At 38.7% G+C, this 6000-nt stretch overlaps 1 protein-coding gene across 4 annotated transcripts in view; it reads left to right on the top strand.

The window, feature by feature from the left end:
- The first annotated feature begins 4384 nt into the window (after positions 1 to 4384).
- apbb2b (amyloid beta (A4) precursor protein-binding, family B, member 2b) overlaps positions 4385 to 6000 on the top strand; it is a 56243-nt gene continuing 54627 nt past the window's right edge. For all 4 annotated transcript variants that reach the window (XM_086033275.1, XM_086033276.1, XM_086033277.1 and 1 more), the window contains exon 1: positions 4385 to 4528. The gene's annotated coding sequence lies outside the window, so the exon portion shown is untranslated. The remainder of the gene's footprint in view (positions 4529 to 6000) is intronic.

The following is a 6000-nucleotide window of genomic DNA, read 5'->3' as shown; positions in this document are numbered from 1 at the left end:
ACGCTTTCTCTCCAACGCCACCTGTTGGATTGGAGGAATAACAATTTAAAGAGTGACGCGCACGCCACTTCTTTATTTTTTGCTTGAGTTAAAATATAAAAATACATCCATCGGTTACTTGTACCGCTTTGAAAAATTATTGCTTGTTGTACTAAACATCCAAGAAAGACGAACCTGACGATATAACCGTGACAGACTTGAGGTAACAGGGATAGCCGCTAGATGTCAACAAAAGACTGCATTGCAATTGGCGTGTGGCGTATCTCAAGCAATTCATTCAGCGGTTCTCAAACTTTGTCACGAAGTAGCCTACCCCTTGATAAATACTTACAAGCAGTTTTGAATTACAGTTTACGGGTACCAAATATAGTGATCAACATTAAAATACAGTGGAGTTAGTAGGCCTACGTGTTCATCCAAAACAAGGCAGAGTCTTTATTTCTATGTATACCGTGTATATAACATTATTGTAAGCCACTATCATTATGTACAGTCTGTACATTAACACTATGCTTAATTATAGAAAATAAAAAAACTTTACTTAGATAACAATACATTTAAACAACGCATATTTTAAAAATGAAAATACATCTTTGGGGGGAAAACTTCTAAAATATTAAATGCAACTGCATTGTACTTAAAAGTTAAATACAACCAGTGATGAAGTGGTCCCTGAAGAAGTGGGTATGCTCTCAATTTTCACCTTGACGTGTGAGAAAAATCTGTAATTTCTACTTGCTCACAATAATAAAACGTTCCTGACTTGATTAAGAGCGGACAGAGTTGTGACATTAAAATAACATCACACAGAAATGCATCCAATGTAATTTGTTACAAGCTAATTCAACATTCAAAATGAGGCATAATGTATCAAAATCACCTTTTGTTAGTGAGACTTCACCTAATAAACTGTAGATGCAATTTATGACCTGTATGTACGCTGACCTGGTGGTGGTAGACTAGGTCCTTGTGTCTACTCACACTGACTAGCTTGGCTAGCTCCAGGTTGGGAGCTGTCAGCTGCTGATTGGGTGACTGGGGTCTCTCTGGGCCTCATTTGTGCCTATTAACGTCAGCCTGATTTGTGCCGCCACTAAATAAACAGATGGTTTATTTTAAATATTTTCCTTGGCATGACCCACTCTACTCTCTTTCTGATTGGCTCATCAGTCGTATATACCTAAAGTTAACCAATCCAATCAGCGAAGGTAGCGAGTGCAAGCCAATTAGAGGCAGCGGAGGGTGGGTCATGGCTTTACCATCCGTGAGGAAAAAATGGACAATCTGGTTTACAGATATGACTGAACAGTGCGCATCAGGGGGGATTTAGAAGTGGGCATACGCAATGCTGACTGATAAATAAGCAGGTACACACCATATACCTGCATATACCCTGGACTACACTCCTAAATACAACCCATCCATCCATCCATTATCGATACTGCTTATCCTCACAAGGGTCGCAGGGCGTGCTGGAGCCTATCCCAGCTGTCTTCGGGCAGTAGGCGGGGGACACCCTGAATTGGTTGCCAGCCAATCGCAGGGCACACACAGACAAACATCCGCACACCCTTGATTTAACCAGGTAGGTCAGTTGAGAACCATTTCATTAAGTCAATGTAACATGCATAGTTTGATTATTTGATTCAGTGATTCTTTCACTTACCACTAGAGGGACCCCACATACCACACTTTGACAATCACTGAATTAGAACATTATAGAAAAGTTCATTTCAGTACAGTAGTTCCATTCAAAAAGTGATGGGAAACTGTAACATAGGGCCCATTCAAAATCAGAGGTGGATCGGCCTGCAGACGGTACATGTTAAGTTGATCATATTTTAATTACAGTTTTTCTTTTCCTACCTTTAAGTGTAGTGTTAATGTAGAAGCTGTGCATAATGGTACAGTGGCTTACAATAATATTGAATACACTTTTTTTAAGAATGAAGGTGTTGCCACATTTTGGACAACACATAGGCCTACCATGCTAAATGTTGGTCGTGATGCTGGTGCTTGGAAGGCAAATTTCCAAATTTGTGGGGGGGCTGGATTAGCGTATAAGAAGTTTGAAAATCATGGTTCAAATTAATTAAGACGTGCCTGTTCAGTTGCCTTGTAATGTTGAAATCAGCGTTGTAAGTAAAATACAGTATATGAATACACAATGAAAATTATATGATGTATTATACAGTTAATTTTAATTAAAGAGTTGTAAAATAACACACGTTGCTTGTTTGGGCCTTTTTATTGACCCATCTTGCACTGATCCAAATGGTTATTGCCTTCTCGCCAAAGCTGACTCCATAATCCACATTTCAAGTCATCAGTAATTGCTTTGTGGTTTGGCACACTCAGCACACACTTAAGTTTTGCCAATTGTTTTTGAAGCGGATGCACGGCCTCCAATTTCTTTAATTGCATTCTGCCTTCTTCAACCACCATTTGCCCCGCAATCGTAGCACTCATCTTGCACAGACAAACGCAGACAAATGATCAAATGTGGTGCGTAGCAAGTGTTCTGCTTCTACCCACGACTTCATGCAATTTTTGAGCAACATTAACAGACTGTTATTATTCTGGGATATTTTGCTTAGTTGTTTTATGCATGAATACAACTGCATAGTAATGTACAGTATGTATTTATTGTTGATACCTCAATTCAGGGTACTATTTGTTTACTATTTATTGTATGTATCTTCCATTATGTGCATGATCATGTGCCCTATATTAAGGTGTATCTCAATACATTTCAGTATCAGATATTACGATATCCATTCAATGATGAATGGAAATGGTAAAATACTGTATATTAAATGTTGATTAGTTATTTTATCAATTCCAACAAAAGCGATGACATGATTCTCTTGTTAGATAATCCTAAAGAAGTATTTTAAGGAATTTATCTAGCACAGTAAATGGGCCAATTTTCTCAAATTCCCACATTTTGATTGATAATGAAGCGAACCTTTGCAGTACACGGATGTGGAGCATCCCTGGGCTTGTCTTGGACTCCCAAAGGACGATTAGGATCAGGATAAGAAAATGGATGGAAGGAAAATAGGCAGGAATTGGCCTTTTTAAACGTATATCCTGTGTTTCATGAATCTACAGATATACAATATTTTTATACACTTTGGAATTTTTCACCTAAAAATGAATTAGCTTTTAAACAATATTATACAGAAACAAGATGCTCCTGTTGTACAATTTACAAGGGTATGTTTTGCACATAGGTGATTTATTATTTTATAAATGTATTCATTTTACAATCTTTTTTCCATCAACACTGCCTTAATATCGTTGTTTGGTGGTTTAAGGCCAAACTGAATTAATTGAGTTACAGTACATGCTAGTAATAAATCATACTAATGAATAACAGAATGCAGTTGTTGAGCAGCTAAGATAGATTCAATTAATGTGTTTTATTTATTTATTTATTTGTTCATTTATGATATCCCTCTATTATTATGAGCAGAGTTTTATCACTACTAACGAAAGTACAAATACAGTACTTTGTTACTGTACTTAAGGGGAAGTCAACCCAAACAATTTTTTTTCTAGAATATGTTCTATGCAAGCTCACTAGTTGAAACAAGGCATTCTGATAAATATTGCGTTTGTGGAATGAGAGTTAAAGCACACGTTTTAGCCATCTCTTAGTTGTCACTTCTTTCGACTGAAAATGACATCACAAATGCTCAGGGCTCAGGTAACGGCCAATCATGGCTCAGCTTCATAAAATAGGAGAAAAAATGTGTTTGGGTTGATTTTCCCATTAAGTAGATTTTCCATGTATCTGTGATTTCCTTGAGTCTTCATTTTAAATACTAATACTTATTGTAAATAACTAAAATAAAGTACTTGCACAAGTACGCACACCCTCTTAAAACTGGGATTTGGCCGTGTTCACCTTCAAACTCATGTTAAATGGGTGTCAGCATACGCCTGCCACCATTTAAAGTGCCCATGATTAACCCCAGTCACAGTTCAGCTGGTTGAGTAGGCTTTTCCTGACATGTTTTTGCTTTCTGTCAGAAGTCTAAATGTTTTGTGCCAATACTGACGGCTATTTCAAACTGTTCATAATTACTTCCACCTTGTCTTGGGCCCCAGTTCCAGCTAAAGATTAACAGCCCCAAAGCAGAATGCTGCTGCTTCTGTTGGCAGAATGGTTTTGAATGGTTTATCCTTTGAGCACACTTTTGCTTTCCCTCTCCAAAAGGTAGAGCAAAATATAGTAATGTAAATTGTTCACAGTAATAGTGGAAAAAGTTTAGAAATGATTGGTATGTATTTTTTTTTTTTCGCAAAAACATGGCATTTGAACAGGGGTGTGGATACTTTTTATATCCACTGTGTGGCAATTAGAGAGTGGGGAGGAGTCTTGACTGATTTTGCTTCCGGAGCAGCGTTCCCTGGTTCCCTCTGACTGGAGACCGGAGGAAAAAAGCAAGACACGGAGGGGAGGAGAGCAGAGAGCTGGATCCTGAGAGCAGCGAGAGGACGTAAACGCACCGGAGAAGAGGTGAGTGACGATTTGACGCTTTAACAGTTGCCGACCGGTGTCGTTCTCTTCTGTTTTGGATACATTTTGCTCTGAAAATTGTAGAAGCGATAGGGGTGGGATATTCGCCCGTGGGCAGGTCGTGTTTCGTCTCTGAAGGGCCCGCAGTGCTGCGGACGCGGACGGAAGGGTCGCGGCCGAGAGTCGGGAAGCTGGAGCCTCAAGATGGGGCGTTCACGGACCCCGTTCTTGGGTTTTGTCTCATTGTCAACTCTGATTGAGTTTTCCCCCTTGAAAACAAGCGTTGAACATACCCGAACTCTTTCCTTGTATGCACGCAAAAATGTTGCTTAAATGACCATTAACCTGTTATATTTGATAAGCGCACGTTAAGCATTTATCTGACACATCATAATCAACTAGCGGGTGATGCTAGCTGTGAGTGAAGTTTACAGTTCACGTGAGCGAAATCCCAATGACTTTACACTACGCGTGGGGTCATAGATACTGGATGTCTATAATTTTTATATTATGATTGCTCTATCATCCATGCCATGAAGACAAAAATAAACGAGGCTATGTGACTTAATCCTTTCCAAGCATGTGACATTAGTTGTGAATATTTGTATTGTGTGCTTTAATATTCATCACGCCCAGTTTCAAATATTTTTTTGAGTCAGTTTATTTCAACACTATACGTGTAATTCATATTCACAGCAAATACAAGTCTTCTTTCTCATAAAAAATAGTAGACTGTACAATAATTTTAGTTTCAAATATTGTTTTGAGTCAGTTTATTTGGTTTATATATATATATATATATATATATATATATATATATATATATATATAACAGAATCTTCTATGTCACAAGAGTTGTTTAGTATTATTATTATTTTTTAGAATTATTGACCAATCTAAAATGTTGAAAGTGGCTCGCTCTCTTTGGCGATGCAGTGTCAATAATTGAACACACATGGTGTTTTTAGGCTCTCCTAAAAAGTGATAATTTTGGAGGTACAAGGATTCTGCCCGATGCTCGCAATATAAAATATAAATATATGGGATGGTGGTGGTGGCACAGTGGACGACTTGTTAGTGGTTAGCACACCCATCTCACAGCTCAGAGGGTGTAGGTTCAAATCCGGCCTCCAGCATACCTGTGTGTAGTTTCCATGTTCTTGTTTCTCCGGGTATTCACTTTCCTCCCATGTTCCAAAACATGCACGCAGGTTAATTGAAGACTGTAAAGTGTGCATAGGTTTGGATTTGAATGTGATTATGGCTGATTGTTTGTCTGGTGTACCCTGCCTCTCACCCATAGTCAGCTGGGATGGGCTCCAGCTCACCCGCGGCTGTGTCCGTGTTGTATTCAAAACAATACATTACACACTAACATTTCAACACATCTTGTGGTAGTCATCCAGACAGCGCGCAGCGGCCGTCTTGTCCCACGTACAACTCATGTGAGTCCAAACAAGGTCTTTGTGAAA

This window comes from Filicampus tigris, chromosome 6 (genome assembly GCF_054856515.1).
Source record: "Filicampus tigris isolate MCC_2025a chromosome 6, RoL_Ftig_1.0, whole genome shotgun sequence".
Lineage (NCBI taxonomy): Eukaryota > Metazoa > Chordata > Actinopteri > Syngnathiformes > Syngnathidae > Filicampus > Filicampus tigris.
Note: the sequence above shows the minus strand (reverse complement) of the source record. Positions and strands in the feature narration are given on the sequence as shown.